At 44.9% G+C, this 20397-nt stretch overlaps 1 protein-coding gene across 2 annotated transcripts in view; it reads right to left on the reverse strand.

Moving 5' to 3' along the window:
* Window positions 1–19991, reverse strand: part of LOC128341944 (neuropeptide Y receptor type 2-like) — a 35198-nt gene extending 15207 nt beyond the window's left edge. Inside the window, exon 1 of one of the 2 annotated variants that reach the window (XM_053288615.1) lies at window positions 18940–19991. The gene's annotated coding sequence lies outside the window, so the exon portion shown is untranslated. Of the gene's footprint in view, window positions 1–329; window positions 391–18939 lie in introns of those variants that run through there. The other variant, XM_053288616.1, reaches the window with a different exon arrangement.
* Window positions 19992–20397: the final 406 nt, after the last annotated feature.

A 20397-nucleotide genomic window follows, 5' to 3' on the forward strand; every position in this document is an offset into this window, starting at 1 on the left:
CCAGGCAGGCACTTAGCGAGGTCATGCCATTTCCTGATGAAGTTGGTATGGAGAAATAGATCTAGATACATTGGTATCTAATATGTAGACAGGGGTGTTGTGCTTTGAGCCTAGTGGGAACCATGCCCAGTGCTCTTGAATATTTGATAATACTAAATTGCCAGCTCAGCAAGTAACTGTCCTGGAAAAATGGAAAGTTTCCATAGACCTACTGACTACATCGTAATGCAATCAGAGCAACTCTTACCCACTGACTAAACTGCTGTACTTCAAGTCACATGGTGCTGGTTTTGCCCTTTAAATCCCTTAACGGTTTGGGCCCGGGATACCTGAGGGACCGCCTGCTCCCAACGGTTGCTGCACGCTTGACGAGGTCATCTGAGGGGGCTCTGCTCTGGGTGCCGACAATGAGGGAGGCTCGGTTGTTGTGCACGCGGGACAGGGCCTTCTCTGTTGCTGCCCCCAGACTCTGGAATGCTCTCCCGGTGGCTATTCACTCCTCGGTCTCCATCACAGCTTTTAGAAAAAGTGTAAAATCTTGGCTTTTTGCCCAGGCATTTATTTGATTCTCTGCTGCTGCTCTTTATAGTCTGTCTTGCTTTTATGCTTTTGTTTTAAATTTTTAATCAGATTTGTTTAATTTTTTCCCCACTTAATATTTTAATTGTGCCTTTTTAACCATCTTGTGTTTAAATTTTTTGCTGTAAACCGCCTTGGGATTGCTTTAATGAAAGGCAGTATATAAATTTAACAATAAATAAATAAATAAATAAGTCCTAATGCATTTGTGTTCTTGCTGAATAGTGCTGACCCACCTATGCAGCTCCTCTGACTACCAAAACAGGTTGACATACCCAACGATGGATTAATGCAGAGGCAGAGGAGGCATCTGCCCACAGCGGCAAAATTTGAGGAGTGACGGTGGTAGTGGCTGCTGGGAGGGGGGGTGAGAGGAAAGTTCCCCATTTTTACTTCTTCTTTTAAAGCTGCAGTGGCGGCAGTAGCTGTGGGGAAGGAAGCCAGGGGAAAGTTCCCCCTTTTGCCCCCTAAAGCTCGCCGCCGTCTGTGGCAGGATGGGGCACCATGGTGGCTGGATGCAGGGTGAGCGGGCAAGGAAGGGAGAGTCACAGTGCCCCTTTTTTTAACCTCTGAAAGCCCTCTGTGCGTGCAGCGGTGAACTCCTCCCTCCTCCCAGGTGACTCCATGGCCTCCGGGCTCTGCTATCTGCAGTCCATTTCCGGCTTTACTTCCATGTGAAGGAAAGCCAGAAACGGGCTGCAGATAGCAGAGCCTGGAGGCCATGCTGTCACCCGGGGGAGGGGAGGAGGAAGGAGCTCGCCGCCACCTGCACAGCAGGCTTATAGGTAAAACAAGTTTTTCTAGTAAGAACTAATCAGCCTACTTTCCTTTCACTGTCTCTACAACTGGACTAAATTTGGTTCAAATCAAGGTCCACAAGTTAGATCTCTTGCACCTCAAATGTTCATGCATCAGCCATCTTGGATTAGGGTGGATGACATCATTGCAAACTACACCATTGAGGTGTCCCTGTGTGTCACTCACTACAACTGTACCAAATTTGGTTCAAATCCGTTAGACAGTCCTCAAGTTAGTGCACTTGTGCCTCAAAAGTTCACACATCCACCATCTTGGATTGAGGTGGATGACATCATCACAAACTACACCATTGGGGCATCCCCATGTGTCCATACAGCTATAGCAAATTTGGTTCAAATTGGTTAAGCGGTTTACAAGTTAGCCCACTTGCACTTCAAAAGCTTGGACCCCCACCTTCTTGAATAGGGGTGGATGACATCATCACAAACTACACCACTGGGGCATCCCTATGTGTCAATACAGCTGTAGCAAATTTGGTTCAGATCGGTTAGATTGTCCACAAGTTAGCCCAATTGTACCCCAGAAGTTTATGTGTCTGCCATCTTGAATTGGTGTGGATTACATCATCACAAACTACACTGTTGAGGTGTCCCTGTGTGTCACTCACTGCAACTGTACCTAATTTGGTTCAAAATGGTTAGACAGTCCACAAATTAGCCCACTTGCACCTCAGATATTCACATGGACGCCATCTTGTATTGGAGTGGATAACGTCATCACACCACACCATTTGGGCAACCCTATGTGTCCCTACAGATGTAGCAAATTTGGTTCAAATCGGTTAGGCAGTTCACAAGTTAGCCCACTTGCGTCTCAAAGGTTTACGCGTCTGCCATCTTGGATCAGGGTGGATGACATCATCACAAACTGCACCACTGAGGTGTCCCTATGTGTCCCTACAACTGTACCCAATTTGGTCCATATTGGTCCAGGCATTGTGAAGTTGGGTGGGGGACACAATGAAATACGCACGCACGCAGACTCGGACACAAATGCAGAATGTTGGGTGATTTCATAAGCCTACTGGATAGTAGGCTAAAAATTAGAGAGCATACTGCTGGTGAACACTTTGTTCTGTACTGCCCTGGAACCTCCTTCTTTTCTGCTCAACCCTGCTCCTTGGACTTGGCCAAAATGGACCCCAATGCTCATCTGACACCTATACATTTTGGATCCAGGTACTAACCTGGAAGGCTTGAAGTTCCCATGTCCCCACAGTGAAGACCTTCCTGCAGTGTGGAACCCCAAATCTCCCCACCTGAGATTCACCCTTCACCTCAACTACAACAGAACAGGAGAGGTATAAACTGCTCTCTTCCCTCCCCACCCTTGTTCTTGTCTCCCCTTTGTTTTTTCCATAAGGGGCTTGTCTTCATCAGCCCCCACTTGCTCCTCCTTTCTCAGAACAGCCTTCAATCCCAGTACTGCAACCAATACTCAATACTCTTTAATAAAATTCATTTATTGTGCTCTTTAATACAACTCATTTATTTCCTTTGAAAAGTCCCTATTTCTGACTGTTTGACACCCCACTCCATAGGGTGATGCTTCACTATCCAAATATGATAAGAAGCTATTCACACTTGCTGGTCTGGGCTCATTCTACCAGATGGTTAGCTGTCCACTTCCCCGGCTTGTAGAGTTGGCTGCAGAAAAAAAATGGTTTTACCTCAATCTTGGTGATGAGATTAAGAAATTTCCTGTCTGAAATAGTCCATACTGACCAATCTGGTTTTATCCCGAAAAGACTTATGAAAGATAATATAAGTTATGTATTGAATGCAATTGATAAAGTAACCATGACACGTACAAAAACAGCTATGCTTTTCCTAGATGCCGAAAAAGCCTTTGACAATTTGGAATGGCCTTTCCTGTTCTCACTGTTGGAAAAAATGAACTGTGGTCCTCATTTTTTATCCTGGATTCGTACTATATATCAACAGCAATCAGCAAAAATTATTCTCAATGGATCCTTGTCTTCAAAATGTATCATCAATAAAGGTACTAGACAAGGATATCCACTTTCTCCGTTGCTCTTTATACTTGCTCTTGAACATTTGGCAACTAAAATTAGACAAAATCAGCGGATTCAAGGTATCAAAATAGGTGATTGTGAACATAAAATAAAACTATATGCTGATGATGTATTCCTTACTGTCACACAAGTCAAAGACTCCTTGGATACATTAATGACACAGATACATCAGTATGGTTCAGTTTCTGGCTATAAGATTAACAGAGATAAAACTCAGATCATGACATGGAATCTTTCAGAAGAAGAGATAGAATACTTCTCTAAAGTTTTAAGATTACAAGTAATGAAGAAGCCAATAAAATATTTGGGGATTAATCCCACGAGGAGCAATAAAGATTTGTTTAAGAATAACTATGTTCCAATTTGGAAATCAATTATGGCTGATCTGGATAGCTGGAAGAGACTGAATCTATCTTGGCTTGGAAGAATCTCTGCAGTAAAAATGAATGTATTACCTAAGATGAACTTACTTTTTCAAATGATCCCTATAAAGATAGACGACAAGATATTGAATAAATGGCAGACAGCTCAATTCATTCATCTGGAGTTATAAAAAACCCAGGATTTGATTTAAGGTGATGCAAGATTCCAAAGAAAGAGGTGGTCTTGGAGTTCCTAACTTGAAACTTTATTATCATGCTAGTAGCTTGACTTGGATCTCGAATTGGCTGGCTGAGCCAGGAGAATTGGCTGGCTGGGCGGCTGCAGAGGCAAGGCGGCAGGCCCCAGCCTGGCTGCAGATGTGAGGCGGTGGGGGCGGCCCAGTGGTGGTGGTGCGGCAGCGGCAGGGCGGGGGCGGCCCGGTCCGGCAGGACGGTGGTGGTGGTGGCGGGCCCAGCCCGGCCCGGCCGCGGTGGCGGCACTCGGCCTGGCCGCGGCACCCAGGAGAACCACGGAGGCGACTGCGGAGGCGGAGGCAGCCCGACCGCTGTGGTTGCGGCGGCTGCAGAGGTGGCCGCGGAGGCAAGGAGGCAGCGGGCCCGGCTGCTGAGGCAAGGCAAGGCAGGCCCGTCCGCAGCAGCAGCACCTCGGCCACCACGGCGGCGCTCTTATCCGGCAGCCTGGGCCTGGCCAGAGACTGGGGCAGGTGTGTGTGGGGGGGAGAGGTAGCTGGCCCCAAAGAGCACACAGATGCTCTGTGTGGGGGTCGGCTAGTAGATTATTCTTTCTCTAAGAAATGTTGGAAATGTAACTCACATTTAGGCTCATTCTACCATATTTGGTGGAATTGTGGTAAAGCTCAACAGTTTTGGAAACAAATTCATATTAAAATTGAACAAATCTTAGAAGTTAAGATTCCCTTTCTTCCAGAAATTTTTCTTTTAAGTATGATAAAACCTTATATTCCTGCCAAATTAAACGAATTGTATTTATATATGATCACAGTGGCTAGGATTATATATGCTTCTAATTGGCGTATTTTGGAAATTCCTTCCTTAAACTATTGGTTTTTGAAAGTGTGGGACTATGCTTCAATTTCGAAAGTCTCGGCTTATGTATATGGTATATCTACTAAATCATTCATGTCTGTTTGGGAACCCTTTATAAATTATAATATCCGTTATGGTCAAACTTTGTTCCTGTTTTCTGGATTTGACTTTTAGTGTTCTCGATATGTAACTTACAAGAAGCTGATCAGATTTTACTACTTTAAGAGTATGAATTTCTTTTGCTTTATCTTGTTCTAGATATCTTTTCTTTACTGATGTAATTAATTAGAAAAATGAGGTTTTTCATTATGAAAAATGATTGGTTTTATATTGTCTTTATGGTGATTTGTCTCTGTCTCCTTTGGTTTACTTCTTAATAAAAATTCTTATTAAAAAAAATAAAACGTCTGCTTCACATGCAACAGCAATGGAAAAAGGCAAAATCCATTTTAGAGTTTTTTGGAAAGTGATAGAAAATAAAATGGTCAGTATCACAATTGATTGATTAAGTGTCATCAAGTTGGTGTCAACTCTTAGCGACCACATCGATAGATTCTTTCCAGGATGATCTGTCTTCAACCTGGCCTTTAAGGTCTCTCAGTGGTGCATTCATTGCTGTCATAATCGAGTCCATCCACTTTGCTGCTGATCGTCCTCTTCTTCTCTTTCCTTCAACTTCAGCATTATGGACTTCTCAAAGGAGCTGGGTCTTCGCATAATGTGTCCAAAGTATGATAGTTTGAGCCTGGTCATTTGTGCCTTGAATGAAAATTCTGGATTGATTTGTTCCATGGTTCATTTGTTTGTTTTCCTGGCTAACAATGGTATCCTCAAAAGTCTTCTCCAGCACCAAAGTTCAAAAGCATCAATACTTTTTCTATTTTGCTTCTTCAAAGTCCAGCTTTCACATCCATAGAGTGTCACGGGGGGAAACATTGTCTGAACTATTCTAATCTTTGTAGTTATAGACACGTCACAGCATATAAATATCCTTTCCAAGGCCTTCATTGAAACCCTACCTAGTGCTAGTCTGCGGCATATTTCTCAACTTCTGGATCCTTAAGTATCACAAAGTATCATCATACTTTGTATCACAATACTTAATATAAATCTATGGCGCAGTCATATCTGGAACATTGCACACAGTTCTGGTCACCCCATGCCAAAAAATGATTAGAACTGGATTATAGTTCTAATATATAGTTCTTATGATAGTACTGGATAAGATGCAGAAAATAGCAACCAGAATGATCAAGCAGTTGGAGCACCTTCTCTATGAGGAAAGGCTAAAGCATAGCATTTGAGGATGTTTAGTTTAGAAAAAAGATGAATGGATAAACATGATAGAAGGTTACAAAATTATGAAAGTGGAAAGAGAAAGTTGTTTTCTTCCTCTCTCATAATACTCCTATTTTATGAGGCTATTCACATGTGCAGCACAAACCGGCCTAGTTTGTGCTGCGTGTGTGTACCGCCAGGAGCCGCACGTCTCCCGCCAGTGGCCCGGCAGCAAGCCCTCTTATGGAGCCCACCGCTTAGCCCGGGTTGTTGGTGCGAGGGTGCCCCCAAAGCAGGCTAACTGCTTGCATGTCGGTGCCGCACGGCTTCGTGCAGCATCGACACACGAGTAGCCTCCCAACCAGCATTGAGAGGCTCACCGTAATGCACCGCAAAGTTCCAGGGGCCTCCCGGCCCCCTAACATTCCTGCTCCCTCCTGATTCCAAGTAGGAGCTGGTAATTTTCTGGGCGGCCAATCTGGCCACCCAGCAATGAGGGCGCGTCTGTGGGGAGGGTGAACTTAACCACCCTCCCCGCAGCTAGCCCTAGCCCTTCTCTCTGATCATGAGAAGGACTTCACAGTGAAATTGATGGAGAATGGAATCAGGACCAACAGAAGAAAGTGTTTATGTCTGAATACCAGAAGATGGGTTTTTCTTTTGTGCCTTGTTTGTAAGCTTCACTGAAATATCTGCATTTGGAAACAGGATCCCGGATTAGATGAACATAGGAACATAGGAAGCTGCCGTATACTGAGTCAGAACATTGGTCTATCTAGCTCAGTATTGTCTTCACAGACTGGCAGTGGCTTCTCCAAGGCTGCAGGCTGGAATCTCTCTCAGCCCTATCTTGGAGAAGCCAGGGAGGGAACTTGAAACGTTCTGCTCTTCCCAGAGCAGCCCCATCCCATAAGGGGAATATCTTGCAGTGCTCACACTTCTAGTCTCCCATTCATATGCAACCAGGGCAGACCCTGCTTAGCTAAGGGGACAAGTCATGCTTGCTGCCACAAGACCAGCTCTCCTCTCCAATTAAAGTGTACCGTCAAGTTGATTTTTACTCCTGGCACCCACAGAGCCCTGTGTTTGTTTTTGGTAGAATACAGGAGGGGTTTACCATTGCCTCCTCCCACGCAGTCTGAGATGATGCCTTTCAGCATCTTCCTATATTGCTGCTGCTCAATATAGTAGCAGCGGGGATTCAAACTGGCAACCTTCTGCTTGTTAGTCAAGCATTTCCCCGCTGCGCCACTTAAGGTGGTATAAAATGAGACCTTATTCTGCTTCAGCAAGAATATTTTTTGCCAAAACAGATTATTTTGGGGCTCAAACAGCACCTCTCTATATGATTTGGAACTGTGGGACCACAGCTTCCATTTCAGATACCTAAGCTCACAGGACCATGAACTCTGCACATGCCCATATATGACAAAACTTGCAAATGGTCACTTAGGATAAACAAGACATGGGGCAATGGTACCCCAAGGTCACAATAACAAAGACTGAAAAGAAATCATCCACGGGGCAGGGCGGGGGAGCACCTCTCCTTATTTCTCTATCAAAGAGAAGAAAGCTAACAAAGCAGACCCCAGATTGAAAACATGGTCTCAGAGGGAATAACTAATTCCCTCCTGCAAGAGATGATTCTTCTGCACAGTAACTCAGATAAGCACGGTGCATCCCCTCTGTCAACGACCTAGTGAGCTGACCAGAGCCAAGGAAGGAAGTCATTAGGAGTTAAGAAAAAAAAAATCTTCCCACCTGGAAAAGACATCCTGGTTCTCAGATAAGCTTAAGGCCACCCATTCAAACCTGCACATACACTTCACCCAAGCCATTTCCAGCCTTTTGTTCCTTGGGTTTACACCCAAGTTGACTAGCCCATGCAGCTATGAACTTCTTTGTCCCGCAGGAGTTTCACCCCCTCCAGTATGGCAATCATAGGCAATGATCTATGCCTTGCCCCCAGATATGTTTTGGAGTACAAGTACTCCTGCCACAGCCACATGGCTTCAGAACCTGGACCTGCATTGGAACCTGATCCTGAACCTGCTTTGGACTCTAGCCTGCCTGGTTTTACACCAGTCGGGTTGTCAGGAGTGGCCAGTGGCACACCTAGGTAGTTATGGCGCCTGGACTGCCCCTGCTACAAGGCCACCCCTCATAAAAAGAAGCCTGCAATTTGGGCTAGTCTCTGCCACTTCTGTCCCGCTGAACCACCGATCTTTTCCATAATTGTAGCTGCCATGTATGCAGCCATGGGGTGGGGGGTGAGCTGAGCAAGCCTTTTTCTCTGCCGTGGTGGCAGCAGGCGGTGCAGCTGCCAGCCGCTGGGCCAGTCCATCTGGCCCAGCTGCCCTTGAGAACTTTGAGACGCTCCAGCACACCTGCACAGTTGGAATAGATCTTTGCAAACCTGTGACATTACCACAGGGGAGAGGCCTGTTTGGCTCACCCCCCACCCCCTGGCCGTGCACATGACAGCTAAAGTTATGGAAAAGATTGGCAGTTCGGCATGGCAGGGTGGGTGCAGGTTGGCGGCAGGAGGCCCCCTGGACATTTGGAGGCCCCACAGACTGGGGCCCCACAGACTGGGGCCCCATGGTCTGGGAGTAAGAGCACCTCTGGGACTGGCAGCTCCACACCACTCACCAGCCTCCTCTTCTTCTTCTTCTTCTTCTTCTTCTTCTTCTTCTTCTTCTTCCCACTTTTCTGCTGCCTTCCCCCGGCAAGGACATCTGCTCTCACCCCTATTCCACAAGTGCTTCAGACGCAACAACGGACAAGGAGAGATAAACTAACCTCCAGCTTCTCTGAAATCTTCTCGCCCCCTTTTCTCTTACATTTCTCAGACCATTCTACTACAAGCCTTAAGTGGATGTATTTATAATTTGGACTTTAACCTAAAATTCTTCATGAGATTCTCATCAAGACTGCTAGTTGAGATTTTATTGCTCTGCCTAACCAATCCTTCTTAATTCCCTGTTCCCCAATTTTATCCTAAATAAATCTTTAAACTGCATCTACACTTCCTCATAATTTCCAAGACCAAAAGCTGACAGAAATTAATACTGTAACAGACTGCTCCCACATCAGGTGCAGAGCCAGCCAAGCGGCGACCTGCGTCCAGCCCCACTTGGTGGCCCCCTCCAATACGCCCGTGCGCGTGACATCACGTGCATGAGGGCGTGGCTTGGGCTCCAGAGGAGCCCAGAGCGAACTCCCCCCTCCCACACCTGGGCCGCCAAGAGCCTGGGCGAACTCTTTGCCAATTATTTCAGGCAGCTCTGACTGCCCCATAGAATGTTTTTCCTTTCCTCTCCCTCTCTGGAGGGAGAGAAAGGGGAAAACGTCCCATTAGGCAGCCGACACTGCCTGAAATGACAAGCTGAGAGCCCAAGGGGGCGTGGCCTGGGCTGCCAAGAGCCCGGACAAGCTCTCAGCCCATCATTTCAGGCAGTGTTGGCTACCTGATAGGACGTTACCAGAGAGGGAGAGGAAGGAGAAAACGTTCTATCGGGCAGTCGGAGCTGCCTGAAATAATTGGCAAAGCGTTTGCCTGGGCTCTCAGTGGCCCGGGCATGGGAGGGGGGAGTTTGCTCTGGGCTTCTATGGAGCCCAAGCCACAGGGCTTGGTGGCCTTTCCCCATTGGTGGCCTGGGTTCTTTGAACCCTTTCGCCCAATGATGGCTCCGCCCCTGTCCCACATAGTCAAGCTGATTCCCCATGTTAAGCCAAAAGCATAATAAGAGTGCTTAGCTAGCACTTCGGAGCAGTTCTGATAACACACTTGTCCTCTCTTTTAAATAGAATTGTAGTTCTCTCAGCTCACATTTTTGTTGTGTGTTCAGGGGGGCAGGGGTGGCGGCAAGAACACATAAGTATACTTATATACATTTCCCTGAAGCTAATATTTGTATGAAAGTGTGGTTTGTATATTCTCCACCTTTGATATTACTAAACCAGTAACAAGCCCTGAATGATCATTTATAGTGGGCATTAAACTTATAAGATAATTTTTTTTTTCTGTACATACTGTTTTTGTCAACTAGGAATAAAAGAGGCCGTTCTGAGGCATATTATGAACTTCTTGTCTTTTACCTCCCACCCAAATATAGCTTGTTAATTTTGACATTTTACAGCATTTTTATAATTAATTTGGCACATTTTGTGGAGCCCTGCTCTATGAATTGTGTCAGTTTGCAAAGTGTGGACCTTACCTAAAACTGTTCCTGACATTATACTTTGAGTCAGGGAGTGAAGATAACTGATAAGGGCAGGATAAACTGATAAGGAAAGGAAGAGGTGCAGAGATAACCAGGGAGAATTCCTCTGGAGACAAAAGGAAAAACAGAGCATCTTAATTACAATTTTTCTACACACAGTGAGCATTTATTGCCTCCTGCTAGTGGAATGGGAGGAGCATAGATTGGAGGGAAATAATAAAAGCTGCATGCAGAGAGATGCCCCATCTGCAATCATAATCATCATTAGTCAAAAGAACCACCAGCCTGCTTCCTCTGGTTCAAATAGGATTATCATGGGATGGAAGCTGTTTCCATTTCCAGCTATGAGCGTGAGGAATGAGGAGAATACAAATAAGTTCTATATTTTTATCTACCTATTAAGACTCATCTCTCTAGTTGTTGTGCTGTTTCCCCATGACAGCTTGTATCCACCTTTGCTGTTTCAGTCATAATGGATTAACCTTAAATTGCTGCCAGGTCTTCCCAATATTTGTGCCAAATTCCATATTTGGTGTCAAGCTTCCTTTGCCTTCATCCTCTCTTAAATGTTTACTTCTGAATCGATTCAGAAGTAACTTCTGTTACCTCAACACTCTGTCATTGTGACTAGTGTGGGCCATATTATTACTAATGTGGTCCATTTGTATTTTTCTCTCTTTCCCTAGGAATGCTGATCCTCACCCTCCCTCACTCTCTACAAGAGATGTATAAGAATGCCAAGAGTGGTGTATTGGTAATCCCCCCCCCCGTGTCTCCCCCCACCACAAGTCATCACTGCTGCCATTGAAGCCCTCTTTTTCAGCAGTCTCTCTTTAGCTGTGTTCAGGTGAAATAGCACCTGTGCTTGGAAGCTCTCTCCTTGCACTGATGTGCTCGGGAACCCCACCCCACTTCCCACCCCACTCTCCAGGCTTTCAGTATTTGTCTACAGACAGTATTTGTCTACAGAGCCTCTGGTGGCGCAGTGGTAAAACTGCCGCCCTGTAACCAGAAGGTTGCAAGTTCGATCCTGACCAGGGGCTCAAGGTTGACTCAGCCTTCCATCCTTCCGAGGTCGGTAAAATGAGTACCCAGAATGTTGGGGGGCAATATGCTAAATCATTGTAAACCGCTTAGAGAGCTCCGGCTATAAAGTGGTATATAAATGTAAGTGCTATTGCTAAGTGCTATTGCTACAGAGACAAACTCATGTCTCTGTACTCTGCACTCATGGAGAGATTCTTCCCATGACTGGAGTGTTTGGGAGCCTCACCATTTCAGTCCCAGGGAGATCACTCCAGGAGTACAGCTTTTGTCACTGTAGACAAATGCTTAAACATAGAGTGCAGGGAATTGAATTTCAAAGCACTTCAGCACATGAGTAGAGCTTCCAAGCACCATTGATTCTGTTCTTATTTTCTCTGTCACTCTCCCTCTTCCAGCTTTCCCTCGTGTAGTGACCAGTCTCCCTTCCCTCTGGAGGGTTAACAGGAAGTGAACCCCTGTCCTGACTGACAGGCTGGTAACCTCCAGGGCTCAACCTATCAGTCCTCCAGGTGGGTGGGACATGAGAGCTTCAGGGGGGAATTCTGGGAATAAGAAAGGAAGTCTATGCTGGGAGTATGGAGGAGAACATCCAGCAATGCAGTTTTGTTGCAGCAGGGTGACTGCAGATCCTTGTAAGACAGGATTGCAAGAGGTTTGATTCTCATCAGGAGTTTGGTAAGTTCAAGGGATGGAAGCCAGAGTCTTTGGCTTCAGGAGTTTAGCAAAGGGAAACAGACTTTGCATCAGGGATTTATATTTGTTTGTGTGTGTGCTTTGCATTTTCCTAAATATCTGTTCCTTGCAACTAAGTAACTAAGATTTCAAAGTGTGCCGCCTTAGAACCATTAAGACATATTGAAGCATTCTTGTAACCAAGTTAAACATTTTTAAGTGTATCTAAAAAGCTAAAAAGGTAGCCACCTAATGGCGCAACAGGGAAATGACTTGACTAGCAAGCCAAGCCAGAGATTTCCAGTTTGAATCCCCGCTGGTATGATTCCCAGATTGTGGGAAACACCTATGTCGGGCAGCAGCAATGTAGGAAGATGCTGAAAGTCATCATCTCATACTGTGCAGGAGATGGCAATGGCAAACCCTCCTGTATTCTACCAAAGACAACCACAGGGCTCTCTGGTTGCCAGGAGTTGACAGCGACTCGACGGCACACTTTAAAAAGCTAAATGTCTCAGACAGAACTAGTCTGTAGTAATTTTAATAACAAATCTTTTCTCTCTTTTTTTTTAACTTTTCACAAGCCTCCAAGTTTTGGTTATTAACCCATCAGGTGAAGGGGGGGCTAGAAGGGGGATTTCTCTGGTGCAAAACGCATCCCAATGAGAGCCTGGCCAAATTAATAATTAACTCCATGTGCAGGCAAAGCACATGGGAGGGAAAGGTTTTTCTTTAGTTTTGCCTCTTATTTATTTATTTATTTATTTACACTTTATATCCCGCTCTTCCTCCAACGAGCCCAGAGCGGTGTACTACATACTTAAGTTTCTCCTCACAACAACCCTGTGAAGTAGGTTTTTGTCTGCACCCCCTTGCTAAGAGAAATCTGGAAGCCACAGGCAGGAGTGCCACTGGAAGCCACAGGCAGGAGTTGAGGGCATGCCCTCTCTCCTGCTGTCACTCCCCTGCAACTGGTACTCAAAGGCATCCTGCCTTTGAGGCTGGAGGTGGCCCACAGCCCTCCAACTAGTAGCCGTTAATAGACCATGAAGTTATCCAAACCCTTCTTAAAAGCCATCCAGGTTGTTGGCTGTCACCACATCTTGTGGCAGAGAATTTCACAAGTTGATTATGCGTTGTGTGAAAAAGTACTTCCATTTGTTGCTCCTAGATTTCCCGGCAATCCATTTCATGGGATGACCCCTGGTTCTAGTGTTATGGGAGAGGGAGAAGAATTTCTCTCTATCCACTTTCTCCACACCATGCATGATTTTACACACCTCTATCATGCCTCCCCACAGTCATATTTTTTCTAAACTAAAAAGCCCCAGGTGTTGTAGTCTTGCCTCATAAGGAAGGTGCTCCAGGCCCCTGATTATCTTGGTTGCCCTCTTCTGCACCTTTTCCAGTTCTCCAATGTCCTTTTTTAGATGTGGTGACCAGAATTGTACGCAGTACTCCAAGTGTGGTCGCACCATAGTTTTGTATAAGGGCATTATAATATTAGCCGTTTTATTTTCAATCCCCTTCCTAATGACCCCTAGCATAGAATTGGCCTTTTTCACAGCTGCTGCACATTGAGTTGACACTTTCAACGAGCTATCCACCATGACCCCAAGATCCCTCTCCTGGTCAGTCACCAACAGCTCAGCTCCCATCAGCGTATACTTGAAGTTGGGTTTTTTTGTCCCAATGTGCATCACTTTACACTTGCCAACATTGAATTGCATTTGCCACTTTGACACCCTCTCCCCCAGTTTGGAGAGATCCTGGAATAAAGCACTCTAGTCCATGGGTCGGAACCTTGCAAGTTTCCAAGTGCTTGGTGACAGCGAAATTATACTACCAGAAGGTTCTGGGTTACCAGAACCTTTCCTTTTTCTTTTGCTTCCTGGGTTTTGAAAGTTAAGGGTTTTTAATCATTTGTAGGCAGCTCCTCTGAGCACACTGCGGAAATGACTCATCACTGATAGAAGTCATTTCTGAGCTAGTTGACTGAGAAGGCTGCTAAAAGGTGGCTAAAACCAGTTCAGCCAGTTGATTCATTAACTGACCTGAGTCAAGAAAGGAAATTTTGACACACCAATTCACCACACATTCTCTTTCACCTACTCTCTTTCCAACTACTGCTCACTCTCACTTCTACCTTTTGCCTCTAGACTTCCAGAATGTGTTGCTCTTTCTCCTGGTGCCTGGACTTCCTTCCCTCCAGTTCTGATCCTGACCACCTCGCTTCCGCCCACTGCATCCCACTGAAACTGCCCTCACAAAAATCATCAGTGATCTCTCACTGCAAAATCAAAAGGCTCTATTCTGTATGGCTGCTGATATGGTTGACCACTCTGGCCCTTTCACCTGGTATATTCAACATACATACAGCCTGTGTACAGTGTACACATGTACAGATCTTTCTACACATACAGTCTTCACACATACATTGAATACTGCAGTACACTTCCTATTTTTACCTGCATTGTGAAGCATTCCTGTCTCTACCTGCATTTAAATTGAACACATGCACATACAGTAATCCACTCAAAACATGTACATGTGTGCATACACCCCAATGCATGTACAACATAATATCTGAATAGGGCTTCTCTCTAGCTTGATTCCCTCTGTGCCTCTCCAGCTCTGTTCTCAGATGGTTCTCTTCCTACCTGTTTAAGCATTATTTCAAGGTTTCACAGGGGAAATTCCTTTTTAGCCTACTTTCCAGTAGGCTTATGAGATCACCTGGCATTCTGTGTGTGTGTGTGTGTCTGTGTGGGGGAGCCAGGTGAGCCAGGTGAGTGGCGGAGGTGATTCCACGCCACGGGGGCTGCTGGGCATCATGGAGCACCGGCTCCGTTTACCTTAAAGAAGCCGCCCCCCCACCCGGTGGCGCGTTCACGAGCCACACCTCTTCCTTACCATAGCTAAGCTCAGGAACTGTAACTGAAACATTTGTATATTCTTCTCCTATTTAGCTCATCTTTATCCCCCTTCCCTTTCTCTGTTGTTTCCCCTGTGTTGATATATGTAGTTAGCAAACTTTGGGGCAGAGGTGTGGCTTTCATTCTTTGTAAGCTATGGATGGTGCTAAATAAATAAATAAATATATAAATGAATGAATGAATGACATGAATAAATGAATGATTGCAGACAGAGGAAGAGCTTGAGGAGCAACCCTTCACTTAATTCCTTGTGGGGGTGGGGGTGGGGAGAGGAAAACTTTTTTAGGAAGATATGGTCAGGGCCAGATTATGACACCTAAATTATGTCAAGCAAAAAAGGCTCTACAGCCTTACACAAACATTTATTATTCTAACAAAAAGACAAGGAAAAGAGAAATAATAAAGCTTTGTTTTTACTTGGCAAAGATGCAACAAAAAACTAATAATCTAACAGTTATCTTGCAACAAGTCTATTTGCATTATAAATATCTTTAAAGGAAAATACATTATGTAAAATTGGAAATGTAGGCCTTTTTTGTTTTGTTTTTTTAAATGCAAAAGCTGCTTATTATGTGAAGCCCTAAACTGCAGCTTACTTAGCTTGTGCCTAAATCCAGCACTGGATATGGGTTATTAAGAGTTGGCGGAGGGAGTTCAATAAAATGAAGGGGGGCGTTCCCTGAATGCTTGTGGGGGGGGGTCTGCATCCCTGGGAGAAAAGTAATTACCTTAAATCCTAAAATCTTTCTAAGAATATTGTATATTGGTGGGTGTGACTGACAGATCGATTAGGAAGATACCTACAAGATAAAATAATAATTCTCTCTGCTCCTAGTCTATAAGTACTTTGTTTCCTTTGTCCCGCAGTATTTCCAGATAAAGAAACAGTGGTATAACAAATATTCTGCTAATAATTACTCTATACGTCTGTGGAGAAAGTAGAACTCTTTCATAAATAGCACTGTGAGTTGGAGAGTTGGTCTTGCGGGAGTAAGCATGAATTGTCCCCTTTGCTAAGCCAGGTTCATCTGGGTTTGCGTTGGGATGAGTGACTTCCTCTGAGCACTGTCTGCTCCAAGGCAGTGTCCTTAAGGAATGGGGCTGTAGCTCAGTGGTAGAAGGTCCCAGATTCAATCCTTGGCATCTCCAGGTAGAGCTGGGAAAGACCTGTGCGAGTCAGAGTAGACAATACTAAGCTAGATAGACCAATGGTCTCATGTTGGGCAGCAGCGATATAGGAAGATGCTGAAAGGCATCCTCTCATACTGCATGGGAGATGGCAATGGTAAACCCCTCCTACCAAAGACAACCACAGGGCTCTGTGGTCGCCAGGAGTCGTAACCAACTCAATGACACAACTTTACTTTAAGTTCTATTGGACATTTTTTTAAAATAAAAAAAAAATTCAGGCACAGAATACTCTGTATACGAACATCTTACAGCATCCCATCAGAGCACTCACAAAAATAATATCTGTATCTGCAAGGTCTTTGAAGAAAACAGCCTGGAAGATGAACTGATGAACACTAATTAGTTGTTTTGTTCCAGCTCATGTAGAATATCTGAGGGTTTTCACTGAGGGTTTTTTGAGTGTCTCTTACACCTGCAAGCCACTTGGAATTGGGAACCAGATCAATTCTCTGTGCTGAATTATCCCTGCTTTGTCCAAATAGCAGATCAAGGGATTAGATTGACAGCACGTTCAAACAGGAATGCAGGACAGGGGTTATTGTTGTATTAAAACTTGCACAACTATGAACTTCATTTTTGGTACTGCTTATTGCACTTAGTTTCATGCTAAACAGCTCAACTATGTGCATTAAGCTATTGTCTGATTATTACTGCCTGATACCTTTTACCTAATGTCATTTTTTAGTTCAAGATGTGCCTATGTGCCTGGGAAGAAAACAACCTTATCTGAGAACACAGAACACTCTCCCTAGCACATGAGAGGACCAAGTTATTGCCCTTGGCAACCAGAAGGGGGCAATCACACACATTGCATGTTGTTGCTTTTTGCAAATTGCAGTCTGCAACATGGTGTACAGAAAGAAAGACTACCTTCACCACCAATCACAAAATCTTCAGTCTTTCCTTTCAAAATTCCTGTTGCTTTTCTATGTCAAGCATCTGACTCTAGAGATTAGCAAAAACAGCCATTCATTATGATGGATGGAAACAATTTCAGAGACAGGAGAAAATGAGGGGCAAAAGAGAACTGGAAAGGATTACAAAACTGAGAGTCACATGAATGTCCTGAAGCATCCAAGAGTGCAGGCTTCAGTCTCCAAGTCCCAGGGACACCTTCCAAGCTCAGTAAGCCATAGGTCTGTGCTTGAAACTTGAATCTTCAGCCTTTGGGGTCATAATGACAACTAAGCAAACAGCTGACCCCTCCATCATATTAATGACTGGACTTGATGGCCTAATGATGCAGAAACCCAACCATATCATCCTAACCCAAGCACTCCCATTTGAACAACCTTTTTTCTCATGATTAGTGACCCAGATGCTTGTGCACCTTGTAAGATGTGCATTGCAGTCCTAAGAGCAGGTTACTTCTTAGAATTTTGACTCAATAGAACTCACTCTCTAGGAGTTTGCAGGAAAAACAAGACAGCTGTTCTCTAAAGATACCTGGTATAATTCCAAATCAGTCAGGAAATAAAAATGGGGTGGACAGCAATGCAATGCACATGACAGGTCAAAATCTGGCTAGCTTAGCACAGTAGCCCATCCATGGGAAACAGTCTATTCGTACCCAAACACGAGTTTTCCATTCGGTCATTAAAAGGAATGGAACTGGACCAATGAAATCCTTTCTTTTCCAAGACTAAGTCAAGAATTATGCCTGTAAAGGTGCTCTGCTGCTTAGTTTAGAAAAGGACTAGGATGGTGATTGAATAGAGGGAGAGGACGGTGTGTAGGAGGCACTACCAGTGAAGGGTCTGTATTGCACATCCTAGAATGGGAGTATCCAGCAGTTGCTCCATTTCTTTGAGTTTGGTCTATCCCATGGCAGGACTTCACTATGGATGCTGAAACTGTCAAAGGCTGTCAAATGCTCAAGAACAGACCCACTGGTTATGTTCTGGCTGTAGACTAGAAATCAGTTCACAAAATGGCACTGATGGCACAAAGCTACACAGGCAACTGCAAGAATCTTGTCCTTCAGTCTGTAAACCTAGTCTCTGTGGATGAAACCATAGGACAGAGCTTCTAGGACAGGGAGAAACTGACTTCACATCATTTTGCAAAAGCTGCCTGGAAAGTAGATAGGGTCCAGAAGGGAACAGAAAGCTACCATGTCATCTTAGGTTAAAAAACAAACAAACGCACCACACAAAACCAAGTGTGCTGCTCATTGGCCTTTCCCACACCTTTCTTTCCCCTCAGCATCCTGCTTCCCAAATTCCCAATTCCAGCTTCACCTCACAAACATGTTGAAACTTCTCCTGTTTGCACTTGCCTCACTACCAACATCCCAAAGCAGTAACAGATAACAGTCTTTTCAGAGAGGTGAAGCAACCTGATGCACCATTGCCCTGCTAGGCACTTCGCCCCTCTATTGTCTGTGTTCAATCAGAAGTTTTGAAGTGCTTCAAAAACCTTCAAAACCTGTTTGACCTGGGATCACGATGAGAGAAAAGAAATGCGTGCATATGCCATGGGAAACAATGCTGCTTCCATCTTACCACCTTCAGCGTTATGAAAAGCTGTCGTTTATCTGCAGCTTAAAATTAGCTGCAAAAAATGCTGTTTTACAAGTGATGGCAGAGGTGAAACATATAAAAGCTTCCACATACAGAAGAAGTCACAAATTCTCCCTCCCACCCCACAAACCTCCCAGCAAATGAAAAAAGAGTTTCCCTCTGATTGTCCTTATTGAGGGATGAAATTAAAGGGAAGCTACTTACCTGAAGTTACTGGTTCATTGCTGTGCTGAAGCCAGCTCTTTTGTTTATTTCTTCCGATTCTTCTTCCACTGTATGAAAGCAACTTGTAGTGACCAAGAATAAAGCACTTTCTCAAAGTAACTCTTTTGGAGAAAGCCTTCCGCCTCCAATTACAAAGATGCTGCCCTTTTCTCTGGTACCTGCCTCATTCTTGAGCAGAATTAACAAGGCAGGCTTCTGCCTCTGAAAGTGACTGACAATCCCTAGCCCACCAAGCTGGATGCTCCGTTAGATACTGAATGCGAGACAGAGGGGCGTGTGTTTGGCAATCAGCAAAGCAGAGGGAGAGAGGGAGCCAACGGCTGCTGCTGCTGTAGCTGCTGCTCATGCTTTGTTCAGCCACTGCGGGGCTTCTTACACAGCTGAATGTCCTATGATGATCAAACTAGATTCTCTACCAGTGAAATATAGGTGACAGACGGCAAGATGAGCATCGTCTACAGCACCATCCAGGGATTCAGCAAATCAATGCTGTGTATGCCTCTGGCACTGAGCAGCTTGATGGTCCTGGGTGAATCACTTATTTTCCTTGCGCCATTTTTCATGCCTTCTCTTTATGCAAAACATTCACCATATTAGAGATTATCCATTCCTGAGTGTATCTGCGAGAGTTCATTTATCATTGCCTATGCACTTACCATATTGAAGTCTGCAGTTTTGGGAAAGCAAAATGCTATAATATAATGCACACTTATTAGGAAGAATAGCTTCATTGTACTCCGTACTTCCAATCCATCATACAGACTCAGGATTGGGCTGTAGCATGATAACAGAAATAAGTGCTTGGAGCATGCAACCACATGAATCCTTACCACTTTGTGAGCATTTTTGCTGAAAAGCAGTATATAAATCATATTGATGAGAATAATGACCCGCTTGCAGTATAGTAGTAGGTGGGCAGAAGAAGGGCTGCACATTCGCAAGGAGCCTTCAGTGTCCCCATGGCAAAGTTTCATGTGCAGCCAAGGAGGCACAGAGTGGGGCAAGGGAGTTTTCACTCCTCTCCCCTCGCTGCAAAAGAACTTTCCACTTGCAGGAATATGTTCCTGAGAGCAGCATGACCCTCAAGAATATATTCTTGCAAACAGAAATGTCTTTTGCAGTGAGGGGAAAGGAGCTAAAATCACCCACCACCACCGGCACATCCCCCTCTAAGCCCCTTTGGCTGCACAAGAAGCCTTCACTGAAGGAAAGCTGAAGACTCCCTGCGAATGTGCAGCCTTTCTCTTGCCCACCGCCTGCTGAGCAGCATGTTGGCCAGTAATAATGGTGCAGTACCATGCATGCCTTTACGAACATAGGAAGCTGCCTTCTACTGATTCAGACCCTTGGTTCATCTAGCTCTGTGTTGTCTACACAGACTGGTAGTGGCTTCTCCAAGGTTGCAGGCAGGGATCTCTCTCAGCCCTATCTTGGAGA

This window comes from Hemicordylus capensis, chromosome 2 (assembly GCF_027244095.1).
Source record: "Hemicordylus capensis ecotype Gifberg chromosome 2, rHemCap1.1.pri, whole genome shotgun sequence".
NCBI classification, from domain to species: Eukaryota; Metazoa; Chordata; class Lepidosauria; order Squamata; family Cordylidae; genus Hemicordylus; species Hemicordylus capensis.